The sequence below is a fragment of the Marmota flaviventris genome, chromosome 15 (genome assembly GCF_047511675.1).
Source record: "Marmota flaviventris isolate mMarFla1 chromosome 15, mMarFla1.hap1, whole genome shotgun sequence".
In the NCBI taxonomy this organism is placed as follows: domain Eukaryota; kingdom Metazoa; phylum Chordata; class Mammalia; order Rodentia; family Sciuridae; genus Marmota; species Marmota flaviventris.
The window spans coordinates 27,672,337-27,698,226 of NC_092512.1; positions in this window are offsets into that span (position 1 = coordinate 27,672,337).

The window sequence follows — 25,890 nt, forward strand, 5'->3', positions numbered from 1 at the left end:
CCAGCACCACATTTAAATAAATAAATAAAATAAAGGCATTGTGTCTCTCTACAACTAAAAATAAAAAATAGTTACTAATGTCTAGATAATCATTAACATTCTATGTGATTAGGATACATTGAACAAGTAGAGTATACAAGAATAGAAGCAAAAAATTTGCCATTTTGCATTGCCAATATGTTATTCTAAGCAATTGTTGGTGGGTACAGAGGTGGGGTCTTCCCATGGGAGAAGTATTTCTTACATGACATGGAGTCTCAGGGTAAAATGGAGTCTGGTTATTGCCAATATAGCTTGGCCCATAACACTAGCAAATCCGAGGGATTAATTCTTATGGGAATAGGAATCATTATAGGTCTTGTTGTGCCATGAGCTATATTTACTCAACATGAAGTCACTCTCAAAAATCTCACAAATACCCTGGAAGTGCCTGCAGAAAATACTGGGCCAACATGGCCACAATTATCTGGCCTTGGAGTATTGACTAGCAAGTGAAGGAGGAGTTTGTGCTGTAACCAACAAAACTTTTTGTACATGTATCAATAATTCAAATACAGTTGAAATCAATATAAAACATCTATAAGTAGGCAATATGGCTTCATTGATATAACAAGGCAACTGACCCCAAGTGGCACTTAGAGTAGCTGTTTCTTGGTTAACTTGGTTTCTCCCTTGATTAGGCCCCTTATTAATTCTCCTTGTGCATATAATCTTTGGATTCTGCATTCTCAATATGTGAATTCAACTTATTCATGGCAGGCTGCAAGCCATTAAACTACAGATGGTAATGGAAATGTGTCTGTACATGATCATTACAGATGACTTCTATTATGGACCCTTGTAATCAACCTAATCGTCCCTAATGGGAAACTTGAACTGCTTACCCCTCTTTGCCTCCTCTCAGCTCGAAGTACCTAGAGCAGTATTCACCCAAAAACCCTTACAGCAGCAAGGGTTTCCTTGTCAGAGGGGGAATGAGGTAAAAAAGCATAGCAGTGGAGAGTGAGGAAGAGACAATAAAGGTCAAGAAGAGGGCAAGTATGAGAACAACTATTTTAACACGTCCCAACATGCTATAAAACAATTCTTGTTTCTCAGTAAGGGTGTAAATTTCCATCTCTGGAAAAGTGACTGCATGATGTGTAATCTGGTCCATGCCCAATAGAGGACAATTGAAATATCAAAAAACACTGGAGAGGAACTTATAAATTTCTCCTTACATGTCTTTAAAAGCAGGAAGGCTGTAAGACTGAAGTGCCATTCTTGCCCCTCCCAGGCATACTGTGCTTAGAGTTCTGAAACTTTCTCTCACTGGCCTTTTTAATAAGATTCCTGCTGGCTTGCTTACCTCATTGGCATTTGCTGTGTTCATTCTTCAAGTCTGTGGAACATGAACCTGATCCTGACTCCTGTCGGTAAGTTTCAGGCGTTTATAAATGGACAGGGGACAGGCTGGAAAGTGTGAGGACACTGTGATTTCTTCCTCACTATTTTTCTACCATGGTTTTACTAACCAAAAATTCAGTTACAAATAACTAAGAACACATCTTATCCATAGAATACAGATGACAGATTTCTCTAGGAGGAAATTGTTGAAATGGAAGGTCAAGAGGAAGCAAAAGGAGCAGGCAATCAACTGATAAAACTCTTTGATTACTTCTTGAAACTGCCCTCGAAACTGAAGCCACTTGGAGGAGAGGGAAGTAACACAGAACAATTAAACAATCAGCTCTTTTCTGGTGCTTGAGATGAAAACAGAGCCACATATTAAACTAAAAGCCACAATGTAGACTGTAAGTGGCTCTTAAAACACAAGAAGAAGGGGAAGAAAATTCACAAAATTTGTATGAAAAATTAACTTGTAAATTATTGCATTATCAGTGATTGGGAGAAAGAAAATCTTCTTGGACTCTAGCAGCAACCTCTTCTAAAAATTCACTTTATTTGTCCTAGGCTAGAAGAATATAAACCAGTTCAATCAAGCCAATAGTGAACAGAAATAAGAACCCTATAGCTAACCATAATTTCTGCTAATAATACTTGCTTGCAACAGTTTTCTCAGTTTGATTATAAGTGGAACTATAACTCACTGTCAAATATATCTTGGCTTAGATAATAACTTACATGTTTTAGTTAATAAATTTCTCTCATTTAATAGATTTCTTGGGGGCATATGTAGTATTATCAAGCAGAGGTGTCAATTTATAGTAGTGGTTATCAAAGTCTAGTGTATCAGAATCACTAGATGGTTCACTGAAACACATGGTCAGACCTCAATCTCAGAACTCATAATTTAGAAAATATTCACTTCTTAACAATACCTAAAGTGATGCTGATTCTCTTGGTTCAAGGCTCAAATTCTAAGAACCACTGCTCTAGTGTATTGATGGACATGTTTGAGGTATTTAAACCAAGGATTCACCATGAAAAATAAAATTCATTTTGAATCCAGGCCATTAAATGCAATATTCTTTTATTTATTTTTAATTTTTAATTAGTTTATTTTTATTTTTGATTGACATGTTATACTAGTACATATTAATGAGCACAACACATGCATAAAGTGCACACTTATCAAATGAGGGCAATTCTTGTTTCCTTCTCCATGTCATTTCTTCATGTTTGAAAGCATCCAACTTGTCTCTTCTAGATTTTTCATAAAACATCTAATAGAGATTATGAACTATGCTGTGTAATACCTGCATTTATTCTTTACTCTTTTTTAGTTATTTCTTTGGTTCAAGGATTGAGCCCATGGGTACATAAACACTGAGCCACATCCCCAACCCTTTCTTACATCTTATTTAAAGACAGGATCCCTCTGAATTGCTTAGGGCCTTTCTAAATAGTTGAGGCTAGTTTTGAAGGAAATCCTCCTTCCTCACACACCCAGCCTGCATTGATTCTTGATTGTTTTCCACCTTCCCTGAGGGAAAACATAAGTGATCAAAATTTTATGGAAGAATGTAAGTCTCTAAATCTTGATCACAGTCTTGCTGTCTATCATCACCAACTCTTAAATTGTAAGGCACAATTTTGGAAAAAATTATCTCTCTATTGATCCAGAATATGGCTGTTGTTTTGTTTATAGAAGTATTTAATTTATACATCTGTAAATTCTAAAATACTTAATTTAAAAATTCTCTCCAAATTAATAATTAAGGTCATAAACCTTAATGACATCTCTACTTGTCTTGAAATATGAAGAAATTCTCTGTGTTTGTTTTATTTTTGTGCATGCTTTTCCCCCACCCCCAAAATAAAACTAAATTCCTTGAGGTATAAAGAATTGTGTCACTTTAATCTTTTTAATTTTTGTAGCACAAGGTATTATGCCTTTGGTATGATATATATTCAATGAAAACTAGATACTAGTTAAACTATGAATTAAGCTTAATAAACTATAAAATACAAGAATGAAAATTGTACTGAATATTTACTATGTGTTAGGCATAAGATGATGTTTTTATGTCTCTCATTTCATTTTCTCAACATAGATTTTATGTTTAACATTAATATTACCTTCATGTAAATAGATATATCAAAGCTCAAAAAATAAAGTAAAACAACATGAAACAGAATATTTAAATCAGTTATTTGCTCATGCTAGCTCCCTTGTGCATGCTCCACCTCTCTCACCTCCACTGCCTTTATGAGTATCTAAGTAAACATCATAGTCATAAAATTGCGATAAGGCAGCCTGACTTAAGGTAAGATTCTGGGCAAAGGCAAATTAATATGTTGCTTGCAAACATTTTACTCCTGATTTTATCTCACTCTCTTTTCATAGGAAATGGGTTTATAAATCAACTTAAATCAGCTTGTTATTTCCCTATAACAATAGGAAGGGTCAAAGTGTATGGAATATGCAATATTTAACTAGCATTTAAAATGATTAAAAAATTTCTGTATAAGGAGAGATAAAATAGCACTCATCCAGGAAAAAGATATTACTAAAGGCATAATAAAATATTTGAATCCTTGTTGATATTTAGAGGTCTGTATTACTCATATATATGATATACACACACACACACATGCATACTGTACATGGACACACACATACACACACACAGATTAGAATGTATCCTCCAAATTTCTTCTTTAAGTTTTACTGCAAGAACAGTGAGATCAATCAATCAATCAATCAATCAATCAATAATTCTTTGCCAGCAGAAGCAAAATAAAATTTTCCATCTTTATTGTATTGGCTTTAGGCAAAAATTGCATTCATAGTTTCATTATGCCATCCCCTCTTTTAATTATGCCAGAATGAGAGATTCCTGAGAGAAGGCTTTGGGTATCAGAAGAAAGACTAGTTTGCCTAAAAGAATAGGTTTATAAATGAGTCCAGGAGTCAAAAAAGTGTACATGACTCTAGAAGCAAAGAACGCCTTCTAGTTCTTTGTGTGGAATCATTTATCATTTATCAGGAATCTACAAGAGAAAGTGCCATCCTAAAACCCTCACCTCAATTTCACTCTACTACTTGTGCTTTCCTAAAATAGTTTTAAGAAGAAATGTTATTAATTTAACAAATATTGCACTGACCTAATAAAACTCAAAGAAAGGGGATGTATCTCAGTGTTAGAGCGCTTTCCTAGCATGCCTGAGACCTTGGGTTCAGTCCCCAGCACCACAAAAACAAAAACAAAACAAAACAATAATCTCAAAGAAAGAAACATAGAGACTTAATTTATGGTATGTAAAAACAAAGAGCATATAACTGGTCATGCATGTACTTAATTTCCTCAAACAGGCACTAGCTCAAAGATTATATACATAATCTTATACTGAATATTATATATGTATTATAGAAATATGAATCATTAAGATAAAACAAATGTGGAGATTACCAGGCTGTGTAAAGGTTCAATGCTTTAATTTCTCTGTGCTGTCATGAGTGGGCAGTGGGGTTGCAGATTTTGAATGGTTGAATATAATAGGATGAAACAAGTGCCATGTGTCTTTTTTAAATAGTGGACTTTTGTTGACTTCCCATGAGGCAAAGAAAACACATACATATGTTCTCCAAACATTCTCAACCTTCTACCAGCCCCTTAGCAGAATTAACTTGTTAAGCATGCATGAATCATTCTTTGGTTGAATATCCAACAGATAGAGGAGATTATTTAGTGAATTTGACTGAAACCAAAAGGAGATATTTTTAGGGGAAAAAAAGTGTTGAAGAAGCATGAAGAAGAATTTAGCTTATAGTAGTTTACAAAATGGGGATTTAATAAATACTTTATAGTTGAAGAAGACATAAAAATGTACAACAAATTTCTTTCATTTCTCCAATTAACATTTAGTAGAATTTCTCAGTGAAATAAACTGGGTCAATCGTACAATATAAATTCGGCTTTCTTAATAGACTATCAAACTATGAATGAATTTATATGAATTAAATTGTGGAATTTTATTTTTTTGAAAAATTATTCATACATACTATATGTATATATAATTGCTCATGGTATAGCTTCACTATTGTTTTGAGTGTGCAGTGTTTATAGTGATATCTGTTGTTTCATTCAGATATTGACAATCTGTCTTGCTATTTTTTTTCCTTCTCAGTTTTGCTAGAATTTAAGCTTACAATCCCTTTTAGAAACACCTCTTTGATTTACTAATTTTCCTCTATTTTTACACTTTCAATTTCATTAATTCATGCTCTTAGTTTTGTTATTCTCTTTCTCTATGTACTGCTTTAGATGAGTCTAAAAATTCTGTGTTGCATTTAAATTTTATTCATTTCAGTAGTTTTTGTTTGTTTGCTGTTTGTTTGTATGTTGTGCCCCTTGAGATTTTCTCTTGGACTCCCAAATAATTTAGAATTATGTCATTTTGCTTTTAAATTTTGGCATTTTACCAATTATCATTCTGTTATCAATTTATAGCTTAATTTCTTTTTGAACATATATAATACACTATTATATTTCTTTTAAATTTATGGAGGTTTGTTTGATAGCTTGTCTGGAGGAACTTAAAAAATGTGTATTCTTCTGTTTTGGGGGGGTGAAATATTCTGTTAATGTCAGTTTTATATACTTATTGATGAAGATGATTTATGTTGATGTTTTTGTTAATATTTCTGTCTGCTTATGTTATGAATTATTAAGAAGAGTTATTGAAGCCACCAAGCGTAACTGTGGGTTTGTGTATTTTTTCTCTCAGCTTTATTAGTTTTTGTATCACAAAATCTGCAGTTTTACTATTTGGCAAACAGAGTTAAGATGAATGTAACTTTTGGTGGAGTAACCATTTTTTCATTATATAACATAGTTTCTCAACATTTTCTTTCCTCTGAAGTATTCTTTATATAATATAATATATAGACATGCCTGTTTTTCTATAATTAATGTTTTATATTTTATGTTTTTCCACACTTTTATTTCAGTTTTCCTCAATTACATTTAAAATGATTTTCTTTTGATAACATATAATGGTATATTTTTCAATCCAGTCTTTCCAACTGCATCTTATAATTTATGTATTTTTAATAATCACTATTTTTTAAATTTTTGAATAACATATAATAGTTGTACTTATTAATGGGATATGACATTTATATTATCACACATACATATAGCATGCACTAATTAAATCAATGTGATTAACACTTCCATCTTCTTATCATTTCTTTAAGTTTGGAGATTGTTACACTTTAAATATTAGTTGTTCCCCAAAAGCTTATGTGTGAAACATTTAAAGAAGTTTTAGAGGTGAAATGATTGGATTATGAAAGCCATAACCCAATCAGTGAATTAATCTCTTGATAGGGATTAACAGAGTGGTAAAAGTAGGCCGGTAGGGTGTGAATGGAGGAGGTTGGTCACTGGAGGCATGCCTTAGGGGTACATATTTTGTCTCTGGAGAGTGGAATCAATCTCTCTCTCTTTCTCTCTGTCTCTCTCCACACTCTTCCCTCTCTACCTCCCTCCTTCCCTCTCTTTCTCTCTGCTTCTTGATGCCAATGTCCTGATACTTTCCTCCAAAACACCCTTCCACCATGATGTTCTACCTCACCTTGAGCCCTGAGGAATGGAGTCAGGTATCTATGAATGGAGACCTCTGAAGCTGTAGGCCCCAAAATAAACTTTTTCTCCTTTAGTTGTTCTTGTCAGGTCTTTGGTCTTAGCAGAAAAAAGAAAGAAAGAAATAAAGAGAGAGAGAGAGAGAGAGAGAGAGAGAGAGAGAAGCTGTCTAAAACAGAGATATTGATATCCTGTCTCTTATTTTAAAAAAATATTTTATTCACAGACCAACTTTCATTGCAAGACTGTACAAAAAAGAAAGACATAAAGAGACAACCAGAGAGGAGTCCCAAACCATGGCTGACAGATGGCCAGAACCTTTAAATTGACCAGTCAATATCTTTCCCAAGAAACTACCTATAGAATCAATGCAGTATTGGCCATGTCTTAAAAGGAGGAATAACAGATACAAACAAAACAAAAACATAGACATACAACCAGAGGAAATTCTCATACCCAAGACTAACAAACATATGAGAGCCTAGATAGAATAGACCAGAAAGGAGTAAATATGCCTAGGTTCTTTAGTTCTACTTATGACTTCTACAGCAGTGGCACCATAGATGTCCCCCACAAAGAGCGACCAGATGTTTCCTCAAAGAGGAACCAAATGTGTGAAATCAAGGGTTTCAGCATGAACACTGGGGGAAATATCAGATGTCCAAGTGTGTCCTGACTTTACTGAGTTCAGTTTTCTTTTTCTCAAAGTGGACTATGTTAGAGCAGCCTATACCATTCAGGGAGAGAAGGTGGGAGTTCCCCAAAGCAAAAGAAGTTTTGGAAGCTGCTGGGACAATCCCTCAGTCCTTCCCTTTACTCACAGAAATAGCTCCTCTTTTTCAATCCAAGGCAAATTCACCTGTCTCCTAACTCTCCATCATTTGGCTCTCAACAAGTTTTTTAGTTACCCTGAAACCTCAGCATGGAAATGGGGTTCCTTGGAGAGCCAGACCTGCCCAAGAAAGCTGGATCAGGGGCTGCTTTCAGGTCCCACTTGGGTATCACATTTATAACAGAAACTCAGTTCTCATCCCTGATGCCAATCCAATAAGGAGGACATGATTTTGAGAAAAAGGGAAAAAAAAGTTTTATTGCTTTGCTAGCAAAGGAGAAACATGGGACACTCCATACCCATGGCTGTGATTCTTGAGATCCTCTCTTCTATATTTTCAAAAAATACATAATAGGTTACTGTGAACTATAGTTATCTTACTGTGCTGTGTAGCACAATAACTTATTTTTTTCTATGTGTGCTTTGGTATCAGTTATCCATGCCCACCTCTTTCCTCCTTGTGGTCTCATACTTCTCAACCTCTAATAATCTGTATTCTACATTCATAGTGACTTTTTAAAGCTTCCATATATGAGAGAAATGTGTGACATTTGTCTTTCTATGTCTGTCTTTTTTCATTTAATACAATGTCTTCTAGTTCAATTCATTTTGCTACAAATGACAAGATCTCATTATATATATATATATATATATATATATAATTTTCCATTATATAAACATACCACACTTTTTCCCCATTCATCTGTCAAGTATTCCTCAATTTTATTTCAAATCTTAACTATTATGAATTGTACCACAATAAACATGGGAGTGCAGATATATCTATGTTATGCTGATCACTTTTGCTTTGGATATTTATTCAGAAATTGAATAACTGGATTATAGGTAGGACTATTTTTTTTTTCTTTTTTGAGAAACCTCTATGGCTTTTCTTTAATGGCTATACTAATTTACATTCCCACCAATAGCATGAAAATTTTCTTTCACCAAACCCTTGCCAGCATAATTTATATATATTAAGACTGCTTATATTTAATGTACTCAATAATTTGTTAAAGCTTAGGTTTACCATTTTGGTTTTTGTTTTATGTTTGCCTTTGCTGTTTTCCATTTTTCTGTTTCCTTCTTTTTACTTTCCTATTGTTGAACATCTTTTAGACTTCCGTCTATTTACTGGCTTAATTATCAAAGATCATGAAAACTCTAGGATCAGATCACAATATGGGGAGAAAATACAACAAAATAAAATAGAGATCAGTAGAGACTTACAGTTTTAGGTATAAGATTTTTAATCCAATTCTAGACTCAAGCAAGGTATTCTCTCAGCTGTATTTTTTTATCTATTATTGCATGGTAAAACACAAGTACTCATAGGTACTTATCTCACAGGATTATATTCATCATTAAGTGAGGTAAGTGTGAAGATCTTGGTACATTATACTTACTGTTGTATTAACAATTGCTAATTGCTACATACAAACTTATCACAAATTTAGTGTCTGAAAAAATATACACACTTATTAGCACAAAGTTCTGTAGGTCAGAAGTCCACGGCTGGTTCACTGCTTAGGTCTTACAAGATTGAAAATAAGGCATTGACTAGGCTTTCCAGAGCCTACTGGGAAGATTCCTTTTTCAAACCCATTCAGGTTGTGGACTGAATTGAATTTCTTGTAATTCAGAAACACTTGCTTCCTTGCTGTCTGGCAGCTGGCAGATACTCTATGCTTTTAGAGACTACTCATTTTCCTTGTCAAATGATTCTCCTGCTTTGAATATCTGATGTTAATTATATTCCAGTTTCTTTTAAGGGCTCACTCTAGATGATCTTCCTTTCTCAAAGTCAATTATTCCATGGAACATAACCTAATCATAGGTGCAAATTCTTGATCAGAGTTCCTGGGGAACAAGCAGGTGTAAGGATCTTTGGGACTGTCTTAGTGTTTTGTTCAGCGCCCTACTAAATATGAATTATGAATTATAAATATAATAAAGCTTAGTGTAATTTAGACAGTATATAAACAAACAACCTTGAAATTATGTGCAGAAAAAATATATTATCGTATTGAAAATTCTGCAACAAATACATAATTAATCCACTTTTGAGAATTATAAAATCTCTATATGCAAAAATGTGTAAATTCTGTTTTAGAATGCCTCAGTAGCAATAAAGTAACATTAAAAGAAGTAAATCTTCCCACATTTCAGCATTTGAGTTATTTTGTGATATGGTCTGAATCTTGAGTTAACAGAAAATATAAGATACCTAAGAGAGTGATAATATGTGGAGGGAAGAATTAGAAATATGCAGAACAATACTAAAGAAGCACTGATCTAACAGTATTCTTAATGAACAGTTAAATCAATAAGGTCTACTTTGCAATTAAAAGGAATGAAGTATTGGGGCTGGGACTGTAGCTCAGTGGTAGAGTGCTTGTCCTGCATGTGTGAGGCACTGGGTTTGATCCTTAGTACCACATAAAAATAAATAAATAAATATATTGTAGAAAAAAAGAGGAACAAAGTATTTCAAAACAGAATGCATGCATATGCATACACATACAATATTTCTAATATCTTTAAAACTATTTAAATGTTTTTTATCTTTAATCTTAAGTGTAAACATTCATTGTTAATGCTTCCTAGATTTTAAAGTAATTATTTCTTTTGCACAATTTTTAAATGTAGAAATTATATAACCCACATAGTCTGCTTGATCACTCAGTTACTTATTCTGGGTCAATGATGATAATATACTTGACACCTTGAAGGAGGTTCTACATTCACAAAATAATGAATAATTATGCAAGAACTGAAGATAAGCTATCTGGGGGATTATCTATCTTTACTGTAATAAAAAGTTTTAACAGAATTCTGTCACTACACTTATTAAGAAACTGGGGAAATGAAACTAAATCTCAAGATTCAGCTGATTTATGCCTTTTCAGTGTGCCATAAGGCATAAGGTCATTACCATAAGGCTATAACTTTTGTTTTTTAAGTCAAATTTCCAAAATGATTTATGCATGGTACTGCTTTAAGCAAACCACTTATTTCTTCAAAAAATTATAGGTCAGTTGTTTTAGTCATCTTTTCTTTCCTGTGACAAAAAGACCTAACAAGAACAATTTAGGAGCAAAAAATGTTTATACTGGCTCATGGTTTCTGAGGGTCAGTCCATGATCAGCCAACTATAGAGCTCTGGGTCCAAGGTTAGGCAGAAAGTCATGATAGAAGGTTATAGTGGGTGCAGAAGGAGCTCAAGAGATGAAAACCAGAAAGGAGAGAGAGAGAGAGAGAGAGAGAGAGAGAGAGAGAGAGAGAGAGAAAGTTCCATTGATCAATTACAAAATATAAACCCCAAAGGCATGCTCCCAGTGACCTACTTCCTCTAGTCAAACCCTATCTGCCTGCATTTATCACCCAGTTAATCCATATCGGTGAATTAATCTACTGACTACATGGATTAGATTAAAGCTCTAATAATTTAATTATTTTACCTCTAAAATTTCTTTCATTTTCTTACACATGAGTTTTTGAGGGACACCTTATATCCAAACTATCACACTACACCTCTCATTCCCAAAACCTCATTCCCATCTCACAATGCAAAATACATTTAGTCTGTTTTCAAGAGTCCCTATAGTCTTAATAGTTTTAGCATTGCCTAAAGTCCCAATGCAAAAAATTTCATCTGAGAGAAAAGGAAAACTCTTGGATGTTTGCCCCTGCCGAGATCAAAAGCAAGTAACATATATCTAATCTGTAATGGCACTAAGTAAACATCCCCATTCCACGGGGTTAAATTGGGGCATTGACAGAAGGAATGGAACCAAAGCAAGACTAAAAATCCAGATGGGCAAACAAGTCCTGAAGCTCCACATCCAGCATCTAGGGCACATGACATCCTGATGTTCTCTCCAAAGGGTTTGTGTAGCCCCACCCCTATGGCCATTGTCTTGGTTTATTTCTACTAGATTCTTGCAGCTTTCCACAAAGATTCCACATTAATAGCATCTCTTAATCTTGAGAATCTCCACTACATATTTGGTTTCCTTTTACAACTTTATGCATCACCTTCTCAAGGAATGCCTGCAGATATTCCAACCCTTATATGCTTTGTATAATCTCCAGGCCTTCCTTTGAAATCTTGGTGGAAGCTTCAGTGACCACCTAAATCCAACATCATGCAGTCCTGTGATATGAGCACCACGTGATTGATGCCAAGGTCTAACACTTTTTCCAGCAGTAGCCAAGCCTCCTGGAACCATGACAGCAGCAGCCACTGAGTACCCGGGTAGCTGAGCACAGTGAAACAACTTCCTCGGCCCCCTTTTCAAGGCAGAGTTGACCCTATTGTCTCTTCAAATAAAGGAATTTTTACTTTTATACACTTGAGCCTGAGATGGGTGTGCTCCTGCAAATTCTTGAAATGTTCAATTCTTGAGATGCTATTAAGCATCTTTTCTATTGTTTCTGAACTTAGCATCTCTTAGGCAGCTGAAATGACAGTTTCTTTAGCTCTAGTTTTATTCAGACTTTCCTGACCAAACTGTAAGTTTTTCAAATCTTTAGACTTTGCCTTCTGCTACTGAGTATCACAGTAACCTTGGTAAAAGCCACCAGCAATAACCATGTCACTGTTTAAATGCTTTGCTGCCTTGAAGTTTTCTCCACCAGACTAATTGGTTCATTGTCTTTAAATTAAGCCTTACAGAAAGCCACAGGACATAGGCAAAATGTAGACAAATTATTTGCCACAATGTAACATGAAAGACCTCTAATCAAATTTCCATTAAGTTGTCTTCCTCTGAAACTTTTTGAGTCCAAGTCTTTATTTTCTACTATTTGTAAGGAAAATAAAAAGAGATGTAGAGACAAGATGCAGGGGCAGGAAAGATGGCAAAATGGCAGAGAGGCCAAACTACCAAGCTTTATTTATATCAATAGGTTACTTTAGGTCATTGGCATCATTAGTACATATTGTTCATTGTATTACTAGGCAGATTACAGATTTAGCAGCACTATGCAGCCTCTTCCTCAGTTACATCCTAAATTGCAATGCACAATATTAGGAACTTTGTGTAGCTCTCAAGAAAGTCCATTGTATAAAGTTACTTTTATGTGGACAGGTTTGGGCTCAGTGAAACATTGTAGTTGTCTAACAAGAGAGTTCCTTCATTCCCAGGAGCTGTGTGCCTGAGATCAAGGTCAAAGCTGATAAGACTCTCTAGCACGGAGCCTCCTCATGCAGGGTATGGTTAAGCAGCTAGACATAGCACATGTATTAGTTATCTTACTAGTTTCTAGGAGAAACTGCAGGGCATTCTAAGGGTGGGAAACAGAGTGCCAGTTACCCCCTCCCCTCTGCGAATTTGTTCACTAGAGAATGCTTCCCTGTATATTTCCAGGGTCAGAATTCCTATAACTATCAACATTCTGGTCTTGTGAGCTCACACCAGAATCACCCATTTGGCTCCATCCAAACACCTTCTAATGCATTTCCAGCCAGTGTCTCTACATGTTTCAAAATGTCTCCCATCAATCAGCTCCAAACATTTCTGAACCACATGGTAAGGCCAGTCACAGCAACAACCTTACTTCTCAGTACCAATTCCTGTTTTGTCAGCATTTCATCACCATGAGTGAAAGATCTCACAAGAACAATTTAGAGCAGGAGAAGTTTATTTAAAGATCATGGTTTCAGAGTTTCCATCTATGATCAGCCAATTCCATAGCTTTGGGCCTGAAGTGAGGCAGAACATCATGGCAGAAGAAAGAAGTTCCGGGCATGGTGAACAGGAAAGAAAGAGAGAGCTCCTCTTATCAGGGATAAAATATAAACCCCAAAGGCAAGCCTCCAGTGGCTTACTTCCTCTAGGCATACCCTGCCTGTCTACAGTTACAATCTGGTGAATTAATTCACTGTTAATCATATTGATTAAAGTTCTTATAATCTAATCACCTCACCTTTGAATATTCTTATGTTCTCTAACATATGAACTTTTAGCAGATACCTTAAGATACAGATCCTGTGTTTATGTCTTTGGCTAACCTGGTATCAGAAAATGATACAACAAGTGAGGATATCCACCAGAGAGTAATGGCTCCAGGAGATAGTGTTGAAAACTACCACAGCAATAATTAAAGCAAATTTTTGTGTTCTAAAACAAGAAACTCGCCAAATGCTCCTAAACCTCTTACACTGCTGATTTAAGATTGTTTTTCCCTTTAGATATAACCCTGATTTTCATTGTAGGTTGATTTGATCTATGATAATGTTTCCAGTGAATGTAGAGAAGGAATATGTTTCAACAATACACGAGGATGGGAATTCAGCATCTGAAAATGATCTCTAATAAGAGCTGAGACCACAATTATTGATTAAAATGTCTTACACATATTCCCCTGGTAAAGCCAAAATATCATACTAAGTCCACAATGGGAAAGCCAAGAAAAAAAAATTCCTCAAATTTGTTCCTAGTTTGGGTTGGATATTTTCATAAAATTTGGTTGAAATGGAAGATCACATAATCAGTGTAAAACTGCCAGAGTGACTTAGACTTTATAGTTGCTGTTTTTTAGAAAGAAATACCAACATGATTACTCTTTGAAATTAAAGGTAAAATGAGGTTGTTATATCACATTTACAGCTCAAGTTTAAGCAAAATCCAACAAGCTTTAATATGCCTGACAAACTGTTGAAGCAAGTCACCAGAAGTGATTTACATCAGAGCTAAGATGTTTAACAAGATTCAGGTACAACTGTGTATTACCCAGTAAATTTTTTTTTTGGTTTTTAAAGGGAAGTTACACAGTTCCATGTAGTATTTATTATCCAGACTACAAGTGGTTTCATACCACTGTACTCATGCTTCATATAAAGCCCTTGAGACATGTATTCATGGAAAGAACTAGAAATAAACAGATCAACAGTGACAAGACAAAAAAATCTAAAGGAAGACTCTGACTTTCATTTATGTCTAAATAGATGCCAGCTGTGGAATCAAGAGAAACAAAATGTTTTAAGTCAGAATAGCATTTAAATTTTTTTTCTGCTTAAAATGTCCCAAGTATTTATTTTTAATTCTGAGTTAACATTTGCTACTGATGTGTCTTAAAATTTAATCTAATAATACCATTTAAATATTTTTACAGGTGTAGAATTTCCTGAACCTGTGTGGACTGTTTGAAAAGAAGAAAAACAAAAGAATTGAAAGTTCAAGCATTTATTTTATAATCTATAATACATGTGTGTGTGTCTGTATGTGTATATATGTATATGTAATATCTTAAAATATTACTCTACTTTGATAATGAAAGAGAAAAAATAACACCCCAATTTTTCAGAGAGAGAGAGAGAATGAGAAAGAGAAGAAGGAAGGAGAAAAGGTCAGAGAGGAGAGAAAAGAGTGAAAAGAAAATGGGAAGGGCTACAATAGGAAAGAGAAGAGAGAAAAGAGGAAAACAGAGGAGAAAGAAAATAATTTTGTTCCAGAAACTTTAGTTAGTACTTCTGCAGAAGATGAGATTCTCTGGATATGGTTGCCCTTAGCACAAGCCTTTAGGAACAGCAATGATTGGCAGGACAGGCCATGCCCATGAGCACATAAAAGATGCCCCAGAAATATTTAGAAGGATTATTTTGACAGACTGCAGTTCTTATATCTGAGGTTATAGGAAAGAGGCCATGACATCCTGGTTAATCCTATTATGAAACCCTATCTGTAAACACAGTTGGGGCCGCCTGAGAAACCTGGATTGGACTCAATCATTGTGGGGAAAAAAAAAAAAGGAAAAAAAAATCCTTCCTCTTTTGGGTCTATAGAAAACTGATTCAAAAAGAAAGAAAAGAAGATGTTGATTGCTGACATCTACAAGCTGCTAGAGTGGATAATGTTTGGCCCATTTAATCATTAGTTCTCACTATCCTAATTTAATTATTCCTAAACATATGGTTTGGGCATATTTCAAGACATTTAGAAACCTGCTTCAGTGACAGTTTTAGAAAAGTTTTCACGTATTTAGACTTTGTTAATAAACAGCATTCCTCCTTCCTGGCTCTCATCCAGAATTTAAAGTAAACTTGGAAATTAATGGTAGAGTCACTTTTACACAAAATAGCCTAACCTGAACCCTCTATAAAGGTAAGGACAGATTATGATTAATTTACCTGCTTTTTTCTTTTTGCATCACTACAGTACTTTTGGTTTGTCAGTGTCTTGCTGTTTTTCTGATTTTATAGGTGTGGGGCCTTGGTTTGTTGTTTTGGAAGCCTAGAGGACTCAGCATGCTACTGAGGCCTCCAGCTCTTATCACCACAAGCAAAGCTGTCAGTTCTGAAGCACTGCTGGGAAGGAGACTCTCAGGTAAAAAGGAATGCAAAACAAGCACTTCCCAGGGACCAGGCAGGTACTCTACAGAACTTATTAATGAAGGATTAAACATATAAAAATAATGCTTTCAGTCCCTAAAGTTTATTTACCTCAAAACTACAGGATTAAAAGTAATCATGTTGGAACAGTTTGAGAGTTAGAAGAGTGTTTTGTTAGCTCAGCTAATAAATATTTTCATTTTGTTCATCTTACCTTAATCATATAAAAATAATATAAGCAAATAAAATGCACATATTTTTAGTAACTTTATGTCCTTTGTAATAAATGGGAAAGGTGATAAAAATTTTTAAACATTGAGGTAAATCCTCTTAAATATCAAATTAACTTAAATAAAAAATATATATGTAGATGAGGAATGTTACTTAAAGAAACTATATAAATCTAAAATAGACTCTAATATATTATTTATTTTTTAAAAACTTTCATCTTACCTATTTTTTCATAGCAGGGCAAAAATATGAGAACCTGCTTCAGTGACAGGAGTGTGGAGTTTTGGATGTTGAGCAATCTGTGCCTACTTTTATACATGAACTCATTTTCTCTTATAACTTTAAATGTCAGCTTGTAATGTGAGCAAACAGAAGTCCAACAATCAAGATCAAGCCCTGCCATTTCTTATGGCTTTTTATGGTGAATTTGCTATTGAATAAAGTAGGAAGATGGGGAAATTCTGAGAGTAGAAAAGAATTGGAACAACACAGAGTTAAACCTCCTCTCTCCCTTTTCTCTTAAATTATTTGATAGTTTCTCACCAGATATGTTAACTTTTGTATATTTCCATTCTGAGCACTGATATTCTGCTAAAATGGCAACTTTTGGGCCCTCAGAGTATAATGATAGAGGGATGAGCATGGAGAAATCACTGGTGTGAGGTCTTCTTCCACTTCTTTATTTGCTTCTCGTGCCATTTTCATGTTGTATGCCTTACAATCCTGGACTGGTGTTGCTGTGTCCTTCTTAGGTTATTAGTAGGGAGGAATAAACCTTTCATCTGAACTATTTGCAGCTCTGGTAGCCCACCCTTCTTCACTCTGGGATGGAATGTTCTCTTCATTTGATAATCTTCCTTTTATTTTCCACAGCCTTCTTTACATTTTTGTTTGTTTGTTTGTTTTATTCAAGTGAAAGATCCTTTTCTGTGGCATTTCTTGGGTAGGGCAGGAATGGTGAAAAGACTCAGCCCTCCTTCCTGGTCATTTAACCATTTATTGATTGATCCCTTATATGTATGAAATATATTCTCTAAGCCTGTTTGGGACTTTTTAAAATTAATTTTATATTTTGATTATTTCCCTATGACATTAAGTATTCTTTGATCACGTCATCTTAGTTTCTTATAGTACCTCATCTCTTTTTTTGTGAAACTTGGTTTTGGCAATCATTTCAAGTTTCTTTGAAAATAACAATGGAGGAAACTGTTTTGCCAAAAAGCATTACTCAACACTTCTTAGTATTTGAATCTAGTAATGATTTTTTTAATGATGCATCTTCCCTAGACAAAGGCCACAATTAAAAATATAAGCCTACTTTAAAATATGCCAAACTCAAATCCACTTTCAATATAATGAATTAAAAATATTTCTTCTTTTCTATGAAGTTCATTGTAAATTGACTTACAATCATACTTGAACACATTTCCTTGCTCTCACTACAAGACTAATATATAATTTTTCCTATTACTGAATTTGCTGATCTCAATATATACCAAATTAAAGGAAAACAGTTTTTCACCCACCTGTTCTCTCTGTAGGATAGAGATCATGTTTGAATGACCTAGTTATTAATAAAGACTAGAACTTCATAGTCATATTTTAGATTTATAGAGTTAACGAAATCAGTTCCCACGTCTAACACAGTATAAGTTCACTTAAACTTGGGAGTGTTGGTTTATTTTAGGTAATATTACTACATTTTCTTTAAACTGTGTTATATCACACAGGGTCCTAACAGAATAATAAAGATACATTTATCTCAAATTCTGAAGATGATTTGATGAAAATTGTATTTAAAGAGTTGTGGGAGGAGTTAAGAGAACAACAACAACAATAAAAAGATATGAATTTTCCAATGTCTAGCTATAGTCATAATCTCATTCCTCATTAGGCATGAAGAAATAATAAGGAAGTGAGTCAGTATATTCCAAAGTAGCTGGAAACACATGAAGTCCACTACCAGGTCCCCAAGTCTTCTGATTCTACAACCTATACTAACTAGAAGCTCAAGGTTAATGGCTCCTGGTGATGAAGTCTATAAAGTTGAGCTGTAAAACCACAGAATTTCAAAGAGAAGCCCTAAGAATTGATCAGGATTTAAGTGAAAAACTCAAGAGTTGTTATGGAAGAGATATGCCTGATATTAACTATGAAGAACTGTACTATCATTAAAGATCTGATATAAAATTATAGGTGTGTTTTTGGTGTTGGCCTCTCCCACTCTCTATTTCTGCTTCCACTGCCATAAAGTGAGCAACTTTGCTGCCCCCATGCTCTCCGCGAGATGCTCTGCCTCACCACGGTTCCCAAAACAATGGAGATAAGCAACAAAGGACTGAATGCTCTGAATTTTATCTTGGCATTTTGTCATAATGATGGAAAGCTAATTAACACATCCCCTGAATTAGTAGGACAATGATTACATGACAAATGAGCATGTATGGAACAAAAGACAATGAGTTTGATATGAACTGTGTATACTTAAACAATAGAGAAATTTATTTTTAGCATCATTAACATAAACCATAGACAAAATATAGTGATTATTTTATAGATTATTATTACTGAATTCATTCTCTAAATATAGTCCTGGCATAATGTTATAAAATGAGAGATGAATTTCACAAAAATGTCAATCATAAAGCATCACTCTATAATTGATTTAACCACTAGCAAATTTAAAAATGTACATTATGAATATACAAACTCTATGATAATCTTGAATTCCTATATTTTTTTCCCTGAAAATGGTAGTGGCATTATCATAATTAACATTATGGTAATTATCCTAAAAATACAAATTTAAGAGGCTTCTTGTTATTATGGATTCCTTATCATTTACTATTTCCTATGAGTTTGTCTGTTTAAAAAAATGTATACATAGTATACTATAATACAAAGAAATAAACTTGATAAATCTGGTTCACTTATGAACCTACTGTATAGTACTGGGTCAGCTTCATAGTGGACACTTAATATGTAGAATGAGTAGATGAATGAAGCAATGGCATGAAGTATACTTTTGGATATCTGAGTTAAACTTCAGGTAAACCTGATCCAGGCAATTGAATGAGAATTTTGAAGATTCTAAAATTAATACAGAAATTTATATAGAAATGCAAGGAAACTAGAATCATGTTAAGACTTATTATAAATGAGCAATAGCAAGGCAGTGTGATATTGATATTAAGGTAGAATATATATATATATATATATATATATATATATATATATATATATATATACACACACACACACACACACACACATATATCTATACATCAGTGGGATGTATGTAGGATCCAAAAATGCATTCATACAGTTATGGAGGATGGCATCAGACAAAATTACAAAAGCATGCCAGTGGAGGAGTTTTTTCAATAACTAGGTGAGATATCCATATGCCAACAATATCACAACCACAAATAAACCACTGATTGATATAGTCCAAATATTTGCAAAGCAACTGAAAATGAATCATCTGTCTAAATATAAAACAAAAATTCTGACTTAAATTTGACTTTGAACTACAAATTTTTAGGTTCTACGCTAAAAGCATCATCCAGAAATTTCATTCCACTTTTAAGAGAATTAAAAGAAAAGCCACAGACTGAAAGAAACTCTTTGGAAACCATACATATAAAAAAGGTCTTGTATTCAGAATGTGAAATTAACTCTCTAATACAACAATAAGAAAACAAATCCATTTTAAAATTTTTTTTTATTAACAGAAATTTTGAACAGACACTTGACCCAGGAACATCTATGGATACCAAACGCAAGAAAAGATGCTGGTCATTTGGAAATACAAGTTAAACCCACAATATAATACCACGCTCTATATATTAGAATTCCCAAAATTAATAATACTAACTATAATGAGGATTTGGAGGAAGTGAAACTCTCATATACTGTGGTAGGAATGGAAAATGGTAAAACTAATATGGGAAACTTAGTAGTTGTTTCCTAAAATTTTAAAGGAAGACAGAAAAAAATGAATGTATTACATTTTATTTCATTTATATAAAATCCTGGAAAGTGTAAACTTACATATAATGATTTAAAAAATCACTAGGTACTACTGCATAGAAAAAGAAGGGATGGGTTAAACATTTATCAAAATGGGTATTGCAAATTGGTGCAGCCAATTTGGAAAGCAGTATGGAGATTTCTTGGAAAGCTGGGAATGGAGCCACCATTTGACCCAGCTATTCCCCTTCTCGGTCTATTCCCTAAAGACCTAAAAAGAGCATGCTACAGGGACACTGCTACATCGATGTTCATAGCAGCACAATTCACAATAGCTAGACTGTGGAACCAACCTAGATGCCCTTCAATGGATGAATGGATAAAAAAAATGTGGCATTTATACACAATGGAGTATTACTCTGCATTAAAAAATGACAAAATCATAGAATTTACAGGGAAATGGATGGCATTAGAGCAGATTATGCTAAGTGAAGCTAGCCAATCCCTAAAAAACAAATGCCAAATGTCTTCTTTGATATAAGGAGAGTAACTAAGAACAGAGTAGGGTCGAAGAGCATGAGAAGAAGATTAACATTAAACAGGGATGAGAGGTGGGAGGGAAAGGGAGAGAGAAGGGAAAATGCATGGAAATGGAAGGAGACCCTCAGAGTTATACAAAAGTACATACAAGAGGAAGTGAGGGGAAGGGGAAAAATAATACAAGGGGGACAAACGAATGTCAGTAGAGGGGGCAGAGAGAGATGAGGGGAGGGGAGGGGAGGGGAGGGGGGATAGTAGAGGATAGGAAAGGCAGCAGAATACAACAGACACTAGTATGGCAATATGTAAATCAATTGATGTGCAACTGATGTGATTCTGCAATCTGTATATGGGGTAAAAATGGGAGCTCATAACCCACTTGAATCAAATTGTGAAATATGATATATCAAGAACTATGTAATGTTTTGAACAGCCAACAATAAAAAATTTAAAAAAAATGGGTATTATATTGTGGGTTTAACTTGTATTTCCAAATATGTGTATATGACAGTAAATTCACTTTGTCTCTGAAACTACAATAGTAGGATGTATGTAGGGTTTAAATTCACACAAAGTTTAATTTTTCCAATATTTCCACTCTACAAAAGGCAGAACAAATATTCAGTTGTACTATGTTCTGATTTTGAATTAAAATGATTCTTATTCATCATTTTGACAAATTTTTGAGCGCTTACTATGCTTAACTACTAGTCTGGGCACTGAGGATACAATATTTTTAATAGCAAAGAAAAAACAAATCCATATGGCAACTGTTAGGCAATATATACTTGCATGGAAGACAGACAATAAACACTTTAGAATAATTGGAAGAAAATCATTATTAGTGATAAGAGCCTTTATAGAAAGAATCAAGGGGAGAAAGTAAAAATATGTGAATATGTGATATTTAATTTGAATGGTTAAGAAAGACCTTTAAATTTTTAGCCTTTGAGCATAACTCTTAAATGTGCTGAAAGAATCAGTCATGTAGCTAACTAGCCAAAGAACATTCTGGAAATGGATTTGAAAAGAGTAAGTATAAAGCCCTTTCCTGCTGTCTGAAAAAATAAAAAGAAGGCCACTGTGGCTGATGTATTAGTTTTCCTGATACATTATAGTACTAGAAAGAAGATCGATATGACTGGATTGATATGAGGTCAGAGATATAGCAATGAAGATAAAAAAAATGGATGCGAGCCTAGAAAGTATTTAATGTTACTTTATGAAAAAGAATTTTTGAGCAGAGAAATAGCATAGTCAATTTACCCTTACAAGACTGCAGTCATCTTTATAGGGTGGAGGACTATCTCTACTAAAACTCACACTCCTTCTCCTACAAATTATCGCTTTAATGGATACTGTGATCATATGAGTATAACTTGATTATGGTGACTATGTCAACCTAATGTTCTAAAGACTACTAATACCTGTTTTTATCTTATACAGCTTCTTAAAAATATCAGTGTCTCCTCCCACCCCAAACATGTACTAGATGTGAAATGTTTATTCATTAGGAATCTTTTCAGCACTGTACTAATAAAAACTTAACTAAAACTATCACAAGACTAACAAAGGGTGTGGTTTTGTTGGACCACATGAACATAATTAACATCACATTTAGATCTAGTGGTTCAATGGAAATTCTCAGGGTTTTCATCTCTTTCTCTATCAAATTGTTTGCCTCTGTTAACTTCATCATTAAGAGGTTCTCAACAACTTGTTTGGGACCCCAAAATACATTCCAATATCTTAGTGATTCAACAGCTTACAATATCTTAATCTTCAGGCACATTGAAAATTTCTCATTGCATATACTTGGTTAATCCAATATTGAGCTCAGTTCTTTGTCAAAGAGGATGAGTTGTCTACCTGATGGGCAATATCTTACTTCTGTGATATGAGAAAGGCAGATCATGGTTACAGTCTCAGGTCTGAGTCACATATCACTGTGACTTCAGTCATTGTAAATTAAGGGATGACAGGTTATGAAAAAAATGCAATTATGTAAAGAAGTCATATGAAGTTTTGACCTGCCAAAAGCTCTCAGTATCAAAGTCTAAAATGGGAAGTATTCAAGGGAGGAATTCAAGGGCAAGTACAACTAAATCAGGAAATAGATAAAATGCCCTGCTTTATGTTAGATGAAATAATCTTCCATATGGGTGGAGTAGTACTTTAAATCTGCCAGAACATAACACATAATACTCACTCCATGTGGGAAAATTACCCGACCTCCTGTTAAGTTTAAAAAAAGCAGTGTGTATAAAAATGTGTGTGTGTGTGAGGGTGTGTACATATGCATGTTTATAGGTAAACATAGTCTAAAGTATTTCAATATGGGTATTTGTATAGGTATATATACATTAGTAGAGGTTGTTGCTTTCTTTTATTAAACTCTAATTTTTGGCACATAGGCGACTCACTAAAGTTTTAGTGAAGTATTTCTGCATCAATTAATGTGTTAAATATATGAGTCACAAGGGACACAAACTACAAAAATTATTTTCAATGTATTTATTCATATATATGTGTGTATATATATATGCATATACAGTAGGCTTTCCTCTTTTAGAATAATAAGCCAAGTTCCAAAAAATTAAAACTTCCTTCTATAAATCTTCTCTTTTATTACATTCACTTTAAATTTGGAATTTAAATAAAAAGAATTTTAATGTTAAGTACAGGATCAAAACCAGAGTTTAAAACAAATACGTATGTGTGTGTTTTAGTAATAATTTTCTTCTATTTCTTCTGTTTCTCTTTACTCAAGGGTTGAAATATTCTTAAATTTATTTTGAAGTGCCATTATATTTAGATAAACAAGATTTTCATCATTTTAATAAACATATTCACTTTTTTACTTTATATAAATGCCTTGTGACAACTGTTTCATCTTCCTACATTACTTTGTCCAGACACAAAGCACATCTGCTGAAGGGGATAATCCCATCTCTAGCAAAATATCTGGCAGGATTCCGTTTGTTTTGTTCCACATGCTGTTGACTAAGATTCACTGATTGTACACGAACTGTTTAATGTTCCAATTTCTTATGCATGAATTTCACACAATCAAATATAGGTCAGTGAATATTTCTGAGTACCAGATAATGAAATGAAATGAAAATGAAATCTCATAGTTTCTCTCTACTAAGTAGCATAAAATCACAATAATACAGTCTATGTTTTTAAATGGTAGATTCATGGGAATCAAACTTTCCATTAAAAGTTCAGATTTTTATTGTCAACGATTCAATAGGAATTAAATGATAAATTTCATGGGATGGACATATAACAATATTGCCCTGAAAGGTGTACTTTTATCAACTGCATACTATGACCAAAGCAGGAGAGAAAACAAAGAAAGCCACGTTTATAAAACTTCATTTCCCATACAAATAGTCTTTTTTAAAATTATTTTTTAGTTGTAGTTGGACATAATACCTTTATTTTATTTATTTTTACGTGATGCTGAGGATGGAAAAAGGGCTTCGCACACGCTAGGTTAGCACTCTACCACTGAGCCACAACTCCAGCGCCCCCATACAAATATTCTTTAGAAGTAAAATTAATACATTTTTTCATTATTGTTGAGTGCCTGATATTTTAATATGCCTGTCACAAATTAGATATATTTAGGATTAAAAAACAAATACATGACCAACTTTTTTATAGATAATGGAAGAAAAGAGACTAGTTTTCTATTCTGTGAACAGATTTCCCTTGCCTTAAAACATAGTACTTCCAGTCTCTGTGTTCAGAGCACAGATCTGTGACTAATACACAGACAAGTGCATTGCTTGTGATGTGACCTTGCTCTAAAGGATCCATTCACATGCTCTGTCTGTCAGGCATCCTTTCTGAGCAATCTCAAGATATGAGCTCAATTGGCAAAAGGCTTTATTGTGGAGAACTTTGCACATTGTTCTCATCACTCTTAAGGCATTTCAAAGCCGGCACAGCTGTAAAATTGTTTTATCTCCTCTTCTTTCCCCCAGTAAGGATTAGTTGAAGTCAGGGAGTGTTACAAGCCTGATAAACCTTTGAGTGCTTTTACACTGCACCTGGAATGAGTCCAAATATTTCCAACTCTAACATATCAAACTTAAAATATCACAGAAAGCTCAAGTGTTTCAGAAATCTTAAATCACCTTCAGGACTGAAGTGCTCATTCCTCTAGCTACTGGGAGTGTCCTTTCTTAGGCGAGTCCCTCTGAAGAAATGATGCAGTTTTAGAGTCAGCCTTAGGTAGGTTACATCTTCTTCTGGGAGTTCAGGGTCCATCCAAAGACTGACCAACAGAGAGCTGGGAGGTGGCTGGGGCAAAGGGACTGCAGCAAGATGCAATACTTTCACTTCTGCTCTGGACAACTTTGAAGGGCCGATTCAGCTCCAGTGGGATTCCCAGGGGTTTTTGTTGCAATGGCATGCAACTCTAATTATCCCCCTGCCCAGCGCTGTACTTTTATTCTATCACAGATGTTATTCCTGAAAGCAATTAGCTTCTGGCATGTGAAACTCTACAGCTAAGTCTATTTCCAGAGACACTGACTTGCAACACAACTCGAAGAATTTGCATTTCTCTCTTTTGCCCAAACATTAAAAATGAAGAACGTTTTTCTTCACTAGCTTCATTATATGAAATTATAGTGGACAGAATAAAAAATTATTTGCCATTTTGGAGATGGTATTTTCACAGGAACTAAGTGTGCACTTAAGCCTTTGATTAGTCTTTAAATTATAGCACAATATCTGAAGGACATAATAAAGAGCTAATACTGAGATTCTTTTTTTACACTTGTATATATTTAAGAGCTCTCTTTTTCTAAAAAAAAAATGAGTCTCACCTGTGTTGGGGGGGAGGTGGGGGATTGGGTTCAAAATCACAATGATATTAGACTCAATTATGATATCCTTTTATAGCATATGCCTATAAAACGTGCCTTAAT